This window comes from Nicotiana tabacum, chromosome 15, assembly GCF_000715075.1.
Source record: "Nicotiana tabacum cultivar K326 chromosome 15, ASM71507v2, whole genome shotgun sequence".
NCBI lineage: Eukaryota > Viridiplantae > Streptophyta > Magnoliopsida > Solanales > Solanaceae > Nicotiana > Nicotiana tabacum.
The window spans coordinates 28,771,820-28,785,573 of NC_134094.1; the positions used below are offsets into that span (position 1 = coordinate 28,771,820).

General features: G+C 38.3%; 1 long non-coding RNA gene across 1 annotated transcript; it reads left to right on the forward strand.

Moving 5' to 3' along the window:
- Positions 1–3,085: 3,085 nt before the first annotated feature.
- LOC142169433 (uncharacterized) lies at positions 3,086–10,240 on the forward strand. Its single transcript, XR_012699202.1, has 2 exons — positions 3,086–3,220; positions 9,456–10,240. It is a non-coding gene; the product is annotated as an uncharacterized LOC142169433 (long non-coding RNA).
- The last annotated feature ends 3,514 nt before the right edge of the window (positions 10,241–13,754 follow it).

The window sequence follows — 13,754 nt, forward strand, 5'->3', positions numbered from 1 at the left end:
CTCAAGTGCCCAAATATTACAACTTACCAAAGAAATCAACAATAACATTATTTTTCACATTAAGGATCTCACGACTTAACCACAATGTACACAAAATCTCAACAAAATATCCGTGAGTAAACAAATCAACAAAATAATATTTCACAATTTAACACTTTATCTCAATATGATTCACGGCCTTTATATCTCAATACCAATTTCAACAATCAGATATTTCATATTTTTACAATTCAAGTAAGAAATTCAACTTTCAAATAATGAGCAGAATAAAAGGGAACACAACTTCAACTAAACAGGTAAAACAATTAGCAAGAAAAAGGAAAGGCAAATAGGACATGTGAAAATAGACTAACGATGATGAATATAACATGATAAATAACTCAATTAATACGTAACAAGGATCTACACAATTAAAGCCAGAATTTTCCACATTTAGCCCGTACACACTCGTCACCTGGCGTACACGACTTTCGCACATCACAATTATCATAACAACACCAATCCAAAGGGACCCCCCCCCCCCCACAAGGTTAGACAAGTCACTTACCTCAAATTGCGCTAACTCAATCAACAAGAGGTCTTTCCTCGATTATCCAACTCTGAAAGGCTCGAATCTAGCAAAAATAATTTCATACTATAAATATAACTAGAGGAAACTAATTCGAGCGATAAAATTTACGATATTTACAAAGAATTTAAAAGGTCAACTCGAAAAGTCAATGCGGGTCCCACGTCTCGAATTTACAAAAGTTAAGAAATCCCAACCCATATTCAATGTCAAGTCCAACCATACCAAAATTACTAAATTTCGATCACAACTCGGCCCTAAATCCTCAAATTTAGCAAACGGGGATTTTCACTTCCAACTTAAAATACCAATTAAATATTAAAAACAACGATAGATTCGGGTAATTTAACCAAAATTGAGCTAGAAATTCTTACCCCAACTTTTCCCTTGAAAATCTCCCGAAATATCATCTCACCCGAGCTCTCAAAGTTCTAAAATGTGTAAATGAGAACAAACCCCCAAAAATTTCTATTTTTGCCCAGAAGGTTCGCTTCTGCGACCAGGAGGTCCACTTCTGCGGGAGCTCTCCTGCGGAATCGAAGTGCACATGCGCAAACACTCAGCCCATACCTCTCCGCTTCTACGGAAAATTTTCCACATCTGTGCACGCACGCCTGCGGATTCAATGTCTCACATGCGACCACTGGCGCTCCTGCACACTTGCCATTGCAGAAGCGAAGTCGCTTCTGCAAAAATTTTCTCGCTTTTGCGACCTCAACTGGGCAAGGGCAGCTTCTCCTCTGTGATTCAAAGCTCACTTATGCGAGTCCGCACTTGCGACTAATCCCTCCGCATGTGCGATGACACCAGAACTAGGAGCTTCAGCAATTTGCACAAGTCCAATTTTTTAACAAGATTCAATCTGTTTCACATCTAGGGCCGTCGGGACCCATTCGAATATACCAACTAGTTCTAAAACACATAACGGACCTACTCAAAGCCAAATATCATATCAAACAACATCGATTCTACGAATCGCAACCCAAATTCAAGCATATGAACTTATAACTTCCGAATTCCAAAACTAATGTCGATTCAAACCAAAGCAACTCCGATTGATTTTAAATTTTGCACACAAGTCATAAAATAACATTAAGGACCTATTCCAACTTTCGGAATCGTATTTCGACTCCGATATCAATAAAGTCAACTCCCGGTGAAACTTTTCAAAAATCTTTCATTTTCCAACTTTCGTCAATTTACGCCGAAATGACCTACGTACCTCCAAATCAACATCTGGTCATGCTCCTAACTGTAAAAATCATCATAAGGAGCTATTGGAATCATCAAAAATAAATTCCGGGGCCATCTACATAAAAGTCAAATTACGGTCAACTCTTACAACTTAAACTTTTAACTTAGGGACTATGCGTCCCGTTTCACTCTGAAACCAAAATCAAACACCCTGCAAGTTACATAACCACAATATAGCATAGAGGAAGCATAATTTAGGGGATCGGGGCTAAAATACTCATAATGATCGGTCGGGTCGTAACACCTACCCACCGGTTATAGCTCAAACCCCTTTCCCCATAATGTTTGCTTAGATCATATATAAATGCTCTTGGAATAATTTTTTTTCCTTAAAAACTAGGCACCATAAATAATTAAATGTTTCAGTTTATGTGAACCTATTTCCTTTCCAAAATGATGCTTTCTAAAATTGAAAACAATTTAACTTAAAATTTCCAATTCTACCCACAATGAGAAGCTTTTATAGCCACACAAATACTCTGGCATGTTTAACACCACAAGCTTCAAAAAAATTATAGCCACACAAATATTATGACTTGTATAGGATGACAATTTAAAAGTTTTAATTTATTTCTTAAAATCTGTGCCCAGTCAAATATGTTTACATAAATTGGAACGCGAGGAGTACTTATTATCAAGGAAAAGATTTCTATGCCTAATGAACCAAGCATCTAGAAGAAGTATATCTATCAAATAATTTTATTTATTTAATCCTCATATTATAATTAGAGTATAAGTAATGGCAAACCAATAAAAGAAAAATTAATTGTCAACCCCCCCCCCCAAAAAAAACTAAAATGAAAACTAGTTGCAAACCAAACGACCCCAAAATGTTCGAACCTATTTTCTTTTTTGTCCATTCCAAAATGATGCTTTCTAAATTTGGAAATAATTTGACTTAAATTTCCAATTCTACAAGCGCTGAGAAGCTTTTATAGCCACACAAATACTCTGGCATGTTTAACACCACAAGTTTCAAAAGAATTATAGCCAGACAAATATTATGACTTGTTTAGGATCACAAGTTTAAAAGTTTTCATTTATTTTTTAAACTCCGTGCATAGTCAAATATGTTCACATACATTGTAACGCAGTGTGTACTTATTCTCAAGGAAAAGATTTCCATGCCAAACATATCTTATATCCCGTAGAAATTATTTAATTCTAATGAACCAAACATCTAGAAGAAGTATATCTATCAAATAATTTTTTTTATTTAATCCTCGTATTATAATTAGAGTATAAGTAATGGCAAACCAATAAAAGAAAACTAGTTGCAAACCAAATGGCCCCCAAATATCCGAATCTTTGAAGGAATTGGCCCAAATGAGCACCTAATATAGTCCACCCCAGTACCCGAAACATTCTGTCTGCCCACAAGTTCCCGCGAAATCAGCTGTAAGTTCCTTCATTTCTATCTCTCTGTATTCCTTCAAAACCCTAAATCCCTTTTAATCGTTTGAATGATGGCAACAAAGTTTTGATTTTGTGCCTACACATGTTTGAATATGCCCCCCACATCCTCTAATTCACTAGATTAATAATGTGCTTATCAAAGGAAAGAATTCGCTTAGTTGTGATAAATTAGCTGAACAAATTCTTTCTAATTGTATTTTAAGTAGATTATATTGTTTCATATCTAATTTTAATTGTATTAGTCAGTCATCTTTAATTGTATTAGTCAGTCCTAGATGATTAGTAGCCTGCAGGAATAAGTTCAACTTTAAAGGGAAAAACTAGACCCATAAATCTTTGGTGCATCGTTTTTGACGTCTTTTGGATTTTTAGTTGTATAATTTTATTCAGCTGCATTTGAGTCAGTCTTTTCTTTTTTGCTGGGACAAATTACTTGTATTGTATGACACCCTCTAACTGGATAAACATGGACCGGGGATTCCAATCGAAATCTTTGTTGCGGCAAATTACTTGTATTTTGTGATACCCTCTAGCTGGATAAACATGGACTAGGGACTCGTATCGCAGTTTTTGTTTTACATTTGCGATTGATGGGTTCAACTTCGATAATGTGAAGAACTAACAAGCAATTAGACTCAGATAATCCATATATATTATCAAATCCCAATTGGAGACAATGCTTCCATTTTAGCATGTATGTTTCTCGTTTGGTAATTATACTTTGCTCAGACTTAAGCTAAGAGTAATAAATTCATAACCTCTTACTGGCAATTCATTGCCTCCGTCTAAGTTCAGTTTGTGAAACCACAAAGGGATGTTCTCAATCCAAAATGTTTTTTTTGGGGTCAAAGCCTGAGTTGGCTTGTGCAATGGCACGCAATAGTGTACACAAGACTTTTCGTAAGCGGTGCCAACACTTAAACAAGTGAACAAATGAATAAATCACTTTAATGACAAGCGGTGTCATTTTTATATTTATACCCAATATTATTTTTTGATGAAGTAAGTTGTTTCATTAACAAAAGGGATCAAGAAGATGCAAGGTTACAAGGATATTGAAAGGCATAAATAATACTAAATGTTAGTCCCTTTACATCTTGTCATTCTAAGACAAAGGAGCTAACAAAATCCATTAATTGGTCAGTACTAATTACAGTAGCTAACTTAGTCCAGCAAAAAAGATTGAGTAAGCATTTAGCTTTGAGAGAGTGATTTGGAGTTGAGATTCCATCAAAACATCTGTTATTCCTCTCATTCCATAAACACCAAAAAATAGCACCAGGGATCATCAACCAGATCTTTTTGATGATCTTATCAACTCTCCATAAACTCCAGCTCATGTGTGCATCTCTCATATTCTGTGGCATGACCCAATTCAAACTAGAAAGACAGTAGAACATGTTCCAGAGGCCGGTGGCCACTGGGCAGTGCAAAAATAGGTGGTTGACAGTTTCCTCATTCTCCATACATAGGTAGCATCTATTGACCAGCTGAAAACCTCTTCTGTTTAGGTTGTTTTGTGTTAAACAAGCCTCATTGAGCGCAATCCAGTTATGACAAATGACTTTAATAGGTAGCTTAGTCTTCCATATTAACTTTCAGGGCCATGCATCTAGCACTTGATTCTGAGTACCAATGTGTCTGTAGCATTCTTTCACTGTGAAGGTGCCCATTCTTTCCTAACATATGGTGTCGGGTTGGCTCACATCCATATTGAACCCTTCCACTTTTGCTAGCATATCCATCAGGCTATCCACTTCCCAGTCCTGCACTGGCCTTCTAAGATGAACATCCCAATTACTGCCATTTATGTTCTGTGCTATGGAGGAATTTTTGTCTAGAGCAATCTGGTATATGCTAGGATACTCATTCATGGGTGCTGTATAGTTTAGCTATTTGTCTTTCTAGAATCTGATGTGAGCCCCATTACCTGGTTTGAAAGAATTCATCCCCCAGTTTACTAATGTACTTCCAAGGACCTGCCCCATAGGGTGCATTAGAACTATTAGAACTCCAGTTGTCTCTTTTCCCATGCTTGGCATTGATCATCTGCTTCCAAAGGCTTGACTCTCCTGTCCCATATCTCCAAAGCCATTTCATTAGCAGACATTTGTTGTCCATACAGCTAGATTTCTAACTCCCAAGCCTCCATTTAGTTTTGGCTGTGTGACTTTGCCCCACTTTATTAGGTGGTACTTATGAGTGTTGCTATTGCCCTCCCATAGAAAGTCTCTCTTGATTTTGTCCAATTGCTTTAGCACCTTCTTGGGAATAGGAAACAGTGACATGTAGTATGTTGGTATGCTATCTAGTACACTATTGATGAGAGTTAATCTTCCCCCCATAGAAAGATATTGAAGCTTCCATGAAGTTAATTTCCTCTCAAATTTTTCAATAACACCATTCCATATCTCACAATTTATGGAAGACCCAAGTATGTGGTAGGTAGTAACCCAATACTGCAGCCCATGATACCTGAGAGCTCCTTTATGTTAGGCACATGGTTGACAGGATAAATTGTACTCTTCAACACATTGACATTTAACCTTGATAGAGATTCGAAGAGGAGAAGTGTTAGATTCAGGTACATAACTTAAGATTTCTCGGCCTCACAGAAGATCAAAGTGTCATCAGCATACAACAGGTGAGAGATAGTGATCGAGTTCCCAATATCTGAGCCTAATCTGAATCCTTGAATCCACTGTAATTCTCTAGCCTTCTCCAACGTCTTGCTTAACCCCTCCATGGCTAGAATGAACAAGAATGGGGAGAGTGGATCTCCTTGCCTAATCCCTTTCTGGGGTGAGAAGAAGCCTGTTGGTTCTCTGTTGACGAGCACCAAGTACTTGACTGTTGAAATGCTGAATTTGATCCACCTTATCCATTCATCTCCAAATCCCATCTTCCTCAATATAGAGATTAGATAAGCCCAGTTCAACTAGTCAAAAGCCTTTTCTATATCAAGCTTGCACATAATGCTAGGGTGTCCAGTTTAATCCTCCAATCTAAAGCCTCATTGGCTACGAGGGCTGCATCAGTTACCTGTCTGTGTTTGATAAAGGAATTCTGGTGACTAGAGACTAGCTTGCTAATGACCTTCTTCAACCTTTCTGCTAACAACTTGGCCACAATCTTATAAACACTGCCAATAAGACGTATTGGCCTGTAGTCTTTAAGCTCTATTGCCCCTTTCTTTTTAGGGATCAAGGCAATGAAAGAAGCATTGCATGATCTCACCATGTAGCATTGCTGGCGGAAGTGATTGAGTTGCCCCCATTAGCTCTGACTTGATGAACTCCCAAGTTTTTTGAAAAAAAGCCATAGTAAAACCATCTGGGCCTGGAGCTTTGTCTGAGGCACAAGATAAAATGATAGTATGTACTTCCTCTTCCTCAAAGGCTTTCTCCAGCATTTCCTTATCTTCCCCTGAGAGCCTCACCACTTTAACAAAATTGGCAGTTGGTCTCCATTCCTCATTCTCTGTGTACAAATTTTGATAAAAACTCAGAATCTCCTCTTTGATCTGATCTTTATCTTCTATTATTTCATTCCCTACTTTGAGCTTATCGATATTATTGAATCTTCTGAGATAGTTGGCTATTGTTTGGAAGTATTTTGTGTTCCTGTCCCCATCTTTCAACCATTGGCATCTTGATTTTTGTCTCCAGGATGTTTCTTTAGCTTTGGCAAGTTCTTCTGGTTCCAATTTCAAACTCCAGATCTTTTGTTTCTCTGACTGTAATGTTGTTCTACCTTCTGTAGCCTGCTCCAAAGCAGCAAGTTCCTGTAGGGCTCTGTTTCTTCTAACTTCTCCTAACTTCTAACTTACCATAGACTTCCTTATTCAAATTGGAGATGTCCTTTTTAAGATTCCTTAATTTCCGAATGAGTATGAAATCAGGAGTTTCATCTATCATATAATTCTTCCACCATCCTTTTACCATGTCAATAAACCCTTCTTGTTGCAGCCACATATTTTCAAACTTGAAGTAGGAATGCGTTGTATCCCATTCACCGCACTCCAGCATTAAGGGTTTGTGATCTGAAATAGGTCTTGGGAGGGCCATTTGCTTGATTTCTTTGAAGCTTTCATCCCATTCTGCAGAAACAAGAAATCTGTCAATCCTAGATGCTTGTATAGTGTCTTCCCCCCTTGTCCATGTATCTTGTGCCCCAATAAGGGGTAGATCAATCAGCTAGAGGTCCATGATAGTTTCTGAGAAGCTCCTCATAACTTTGGATCTTCTAGTGCAATTGAGTCTCTCATCTTCATATCTACATACGTTGAAATCCCCTCCAATCACCCATTGATCATTCCAGATACCCGTTATTGCACCCAGCTCTAGCCATAAGTCTTCCCTCTCTGTGTTTGTATGTGGTCCATAAACTCCGGTGGAAGACCACCTGAAGTCTTCATGTAAGCTTTCAAATATACAAGTAACTGTATAGTTGCCTTGATGTGAATCGATGCATTTCCATAGTCTTTTATCCCACAGGATGATAATGCCACCTCTGGTACCACAAGCCTTTAATTCAGCCCATTCAGCCCACCTGTTCCCCCAAATATGATGTTTCATGCTTGTTGGGATATTTTCCATTTTGGTTTCCTGGAGCCACACTATGTCTGCCTTCTATTTACGAACTAGTGAGGCAGGAATCCTTTTATTCCGATCATTAAGTCCCTGAATGTTCCAGCTTATGATTTTGACTTTCATCAAGATAAAATCTTGCAGTGCCTGCCCCTGTCTCCTCTACTGGCCCCATCATAATTAATGCCACAAATTAAGTTATGTACCTCAGCTTCTCCTTTCTTCTTTCCCTTTTTCTTTGCTGACCCCTTCTTCCACATCTGATCTTGTCGTTTCTGGTCCATCCTCAAAATTAATCCCAGAAGTTCATGCTCGAACCCCACTGCATTAATCCCAAAAGCTTTGCATGCTTTTCCCATAACCAATTTTGTCAATTTGGAAGTTTCCATAAAATTTGGATGTTGAATGCTTTGCGGTTGCAGCTGATCTTCTTCATGCCAGGGAAGGCAAAGTGTCTCACAGAAAGAATCAGTGTCTGAACATACCAGAGCAGTCGAAGAAGTATCTGACCAATTCAGACGGTATGAGAGGCCCCTGAGATTATTGATTAAGGTTTCTGCTTCGTTATCTGCATCTTCATTAGCTTCAGAGTGGGCATCGTTGGTACTTGCATGTCTAGATGACTGAGCAATGGTGCCTTCATTGTGGGTCTTCTGCAGATTACTTGTTGAAGATGACTCGTTGGTGTTTGTGAGAATTTGAAGACCATAGTCTGGTAGTAATCGTATTGGTCTCCTTTCAGTTTGGGGCTTCTTATATTTACCCTTTGTTTGGGCCTTCTTCCTTGGGCCTTTACAATAATAGGGTACAGCTTCACTTGGGTCCAATTGAGTTGGCTTTTTGGATCCTGAACAACTTGCTGCTACATTGGGCCGGGTCACTGGTTGCTTTTCATAAGCCTTTTTGACTATGATATTGGCCCGTGCATCTGCAATATTAGGGTTGTGAACAGGCAAATTTGAATTAAAGTGATCCACTGCCATCTGACCCCCCACGTGCTTCAACGGTACTTTTCCTGCTGCTACATTCCCCGATATATTCACCGCCTCTGTCATCGGCGAGCACTTCTCCCCTGTTTCTATGGCGACTTTTTGGTCTCGAATTGGTATTGGCTTTGGGGTTGCAGCAACATCTTTAAGAATCGAAATTTATCTAGTAAACAAATTTGAGGAAGTGACTCCGCTTGGGGCAAGGTATATCCGCCCCTGTCCCAACGTGTTTCCCTCCACCGTTCCTCAAGTATTCTGCGATCAGTTTTCCTTTTACTTAAGTACCATGGTTGGTTTTCTTCAAGTGATTGTGACAAATGAAAGCAATTTCAGTTTGTTTCCTCTTTCCCCACTGCCTAACGAAACGAAAAGTGAATCTAATCTAAGTGTCTTGATATCACAAATTTCTTGATTTTTCGGATGTATTGGCTTCATTTCTTGATTGCAACCACAAGTTCAATTTGATTGTGGCGAGAGGAGGGGGGGAAAATAACAAAAGATCTACTGTTTTAGAATGTACCTTGACATCTCCCCTGCTAATGCATCTTCATGTATTTTCAAGAGTCAAAGGTGAAAATATGGACCAACCCCCCCCCCAAAAAACCCAGTTGATTAACTTCCTCTCTTAATTTTCTGCAGGGAAGAGAATTTGATGCTTTAATTCTGTCTTAGCATATGCTGTAGCTGCAGTTACACAATTGTGCACATAGTACTTCGAGTTTCCTTCATTCACCTTAATTGGACTAAAATGAGCACCAAGGAACCAGAGACTTACGTACCGGAAGTTGGAAGCTCAAATCAGTTAGAGGCAAACAATTCAGCTGAGGTTATGTTTCTCATGTCAAGAAGCTACTTCATCGGCGAATGTTGGTTGGTATAAGCGATGGGAGGTTCTTTCTAGGTACATTTTATTGTATTGATAAGCAGGGAAACATAATTCTTCAAGATGCTGTTGTGTACCGTAGCACCAGAAGATCTGCTCCCTCCCCGATGGAACAGCGAGTTCTTGGTCTCATTTTAATCCCTTCCTCATGTCGGAAAACGTGTCCTGTTGATTGTTCTATTGACGAACAGATGTCCCTAATGTCTCTTGGAGTGCAAAACTAAAAACTTTATAAAAGTTGATCCACTTGGTTGGATATCTTCCCCTTTTGATTTAAATTGACTATTATCATATGTTTTTATTATCAGCTAGGAAGAAGCCTTGATGAGTGTTGGATATCTTCCCCTTTTGATTTAAATTGACTATTATCATTGGTTCCTTTTTGAGTTATTTTTTCCTCCTTTCACTATGCCCTGCCCCCAGTTCCATAAAGTTTCTGTTTCGATGACTAGTGTTATTGAAATAGTTGGGCCAGTTGCCTAGCAAAGTGATGTGCATATAACAATGGAAGACTTATATTCAACAATTGGATTGGGATTCCTCAGCTTAAGTATTACTTTTCCATTCTTGAACCTAACACTAGAAACATGATATTTTTAAATGATTGTTCCCTATAACAATAACACGAATGTTCACTCTAATGGATTTATGTTTCCATTTTTTGTTAACGCTGAGGTCAAAATTTACTATTATTGATTCATTTCTCTGTGATTGTGAACTTAATGGGAGCAAACTCTCCTTTCAGGCAGCCAAAAACATGCAGCGGAGAGTAGATCTAGTAGATATCTAAACTGGAATAATTGAGTTTTCGCATAAGTATTTCCTATTTCTAGGTCTCGATTGAGGAAATTAGTTTTGGCTTATTCCTGGAGTAATTGGATTATTTACTCCAGCTGATGTGAAACTGTCAACTAGCTGAGGACCCCATTCTTCTTCTTGTTTGGCTCTGCAGACATACTTTTCTTTTCATATGATCAAGCAATTCTAATTAAAATGCATCTAATGTTCTTTTCCTTTGTAATGCATCTCAAATTTATAATCGCCCGTCACAATTGTTTGCAATGGGGATTTGGTGAAGACCTGTACTAGACAATTGTTTTTCTTTTTCTGTTCAGCTGTGCTTTTCTTGATTTATTCTTCTTTGCATTGAGTGCATATACGGTGAGGGGCGGATGGAGAGTAGAAAATACGGGTTCGGCCGAACCCAGTAACTTTGGTCCAAATCATATATTTGTATTGAGAAATTTTTTGAACATGTATAAATTATTAATTTAGAACCCACTAGCTTAAAAGTTTTAAAATTCCGAACCCATAAGTTTTAAATCATAGCTCCGCCTCTGAATACAACTACAGAAGCCATTGGATAGTATTAGGAAAGAGTAAGTTATTCATGCCATTGAAGATTAAGGACATGGTTTTGCTGGAAGAGGCAAAAGAGTGCAAAGCTGGGTCATAGACCTCCTTTAGGGTTAGGGGTTTCTTAAACAACTTTGCTAATGCCCCGGGCATTTTCGGTCTAAAATTATAACAGAGGTTAAACGTATACATTTTTTAAAGTAGAGGGACAAATCTGATCCTTTTCCAAATAAAATAACATGTATTGACTAAGCACCACAAGGATCTGCAGTTAAGAACATGATTATTCTTCCAGCTCCAAACAAAAGCCTTTTCTGTCAAGTTCAATACCGTCCAGTGAAGACAACAAAGGCTCATTTTGGAAGGTGCAGTTCTCTGGAGGTCTCAGTCTCCAGTTAAGAGAAATGTTTTGAATTCTGAGTAGCTGACTTAGAGGTTTAGTTTTGTTTGTAAGAGTAACAAATTCTATTAGTGATGTTTATTTCTCAATAATGTTCTTCCCTCCCACTGCTCCTCTAATCTGGCCTGTGCTTTAGGTGACAAATGTTTTTAGAAAACATGTCACCCTCTCATTCTTGTTCTTGCTCTTGATTGAGGTTAATGGCAAAGGATCTATTTTTTGAAACATGCTCAAAGGATCTAGCCGAGAGTTTATCGGAAACAACCTCTTAGCCCTTCCAAGGGTCGGGGTAAGGCTGCGTACATCTTACCCTCCCCAGACCCCACTTGTGAAAAAAATACAGGGTTTGTTGGTGTTGTATTAAGCAAATCCTTCAATTCTTAAATTAAGAAGTAAATAATGAATACCAAAACTAGATAGTAAATAATCCTCATAAGTCATAACACATTAAGCAAATGCAAAACCAAATCACAAAGGGATCAACATCCTATTCTTCAACAAGATCTCCAAACTCTTGAAGTGTCATTAAGTTTGAGAAGAGAAAAAATACAGAGCAGAATAGAGAAAAAAAAAGACCAGAACATAGAAATAACTACAGCAAGTCGAAGAACCGGGAAAAAAAATAGAAAAGAAGAAGAGAAAAAAGAGAAGAAGAGAAAAGAGAAGAGGAGTCGAGAGGAAGCAGGTAAGGCAGAGAAAAGAAGAAGAGGAAGAGAAGAGAAGAAAAAGAAGAAGAGGAAAAGAAGAAAGAGAAGAAGAGAATAAGAGAAGAGAAAACCTACCTTGAAAGAAGTCGCAACAGTCAAGAGAAGAGGAGGAGATGTCGCAAGGGTTGCAGCAGTCCACTCGAAGCAGATGTTTTTGGAAGAGAAGTAAGAATGTATTTGCAAAATTTTAAAACAAAGCCCTAGGCAGTCGTCGACCTCGCTTAAGCAAGCTTTTCTCGCTCGCCTCGCTTCTCACTTCTAGGCCTGAAGCGCACGCTTTTTAACCCATGCCTCGCTTTAGGGTAGAAAAGTGCAAGGGTTGCGCCTCGCTTCTCGCTTAAAGCGCAGAAGTGCTCACTTTTAATAACACGGATGGAAACAACCTCTTGCAAAAAAGCAAGGTAAGATTGCGTACAATAGACCCTTGTGGTCCGGCCCTTTTTCGGACCCCGCCCATAGCGGGAGCTTAGTGCACTGGACTGCCCTTTAGTAGATTTCGATCAAGATTTTACTATGGCAAATACTGTTGATCCCATGGAATATATTATATATTGCTTATTAGAATTAAAACACCGTAACCATGATTTGTAATTTTGTATGATACATGAAAATGAGTACAACGCAAGCAAAATCAATTATTCATAAACAAAGATCATTTTTAGGAGCAAATTTTGTCGACCGAGTCCCTCCATGGGAAACCAACCTTGAACTGGCACATTTCTGATCAAATATGATCTAATAAGAAATGAGTTAGAATCCTACCAAACTACGACTATAAAATTTGATCACCTAGCAATGGGTAAATCCAGATAAGCGAAATCACTAGTAGTCACTAGGAGTAAGCTTTGAAGTTGATAACAATCGCTTTCCTAATTCAGCTTTATTCTTGACTAAACTCTTAGAAAGGAATAATGTCTAGAATGCACATCTTTTACACCTTCTTTTGTCAATAATTCTTTTACACCTTGTTATGAAAGAGTATTCGACGAAGGTACAAATTCTGTCATGCTTTTAGGATAATAAAATATTAATACCAATAATAAGCAGTAATATTAGTTGCACATAAAGTTTGACATTTGAGAGTATTTAAAAGCCAATACATTTTTCCGCAGCTATGTTTAGAGGGCAAAGCCAATACATTTTTCCGCAGGGATGGGGGCTAGGCTTCAATGTCAATAGTCTCACTCAATTTGAGAAGGGACTTGGGAGGTTTTATTCAGGGTTCTTCATTAACTGACATTACTAGAAATAACAAAAGTAATAAATTTCTTACCTCTGCGGGTGAAGGTCGCAGTATTTACACCAATTACATGACCAGATGAATCAATCAATGGGCCACCTGAATTCCCTGCATAAGTTAGTAAGTATTGGTCAAAACTAAAGCTTCCCGTAGATGCATAACCTGATGAATGATGAGTTTTACACAAGGAAAAATAATCTATTTTGACATCTTCAGTGGTTAGAAATTGAATTTCATCCGCTAAATCAAACCAACATTCTGCCCCGACCTCATGCTTAAGTAGACCCGATTAACAGCCATTTAACTTCCCTCTAAACAATGTCTTATGTCCTATTCAAACAGTGCAGTGTGC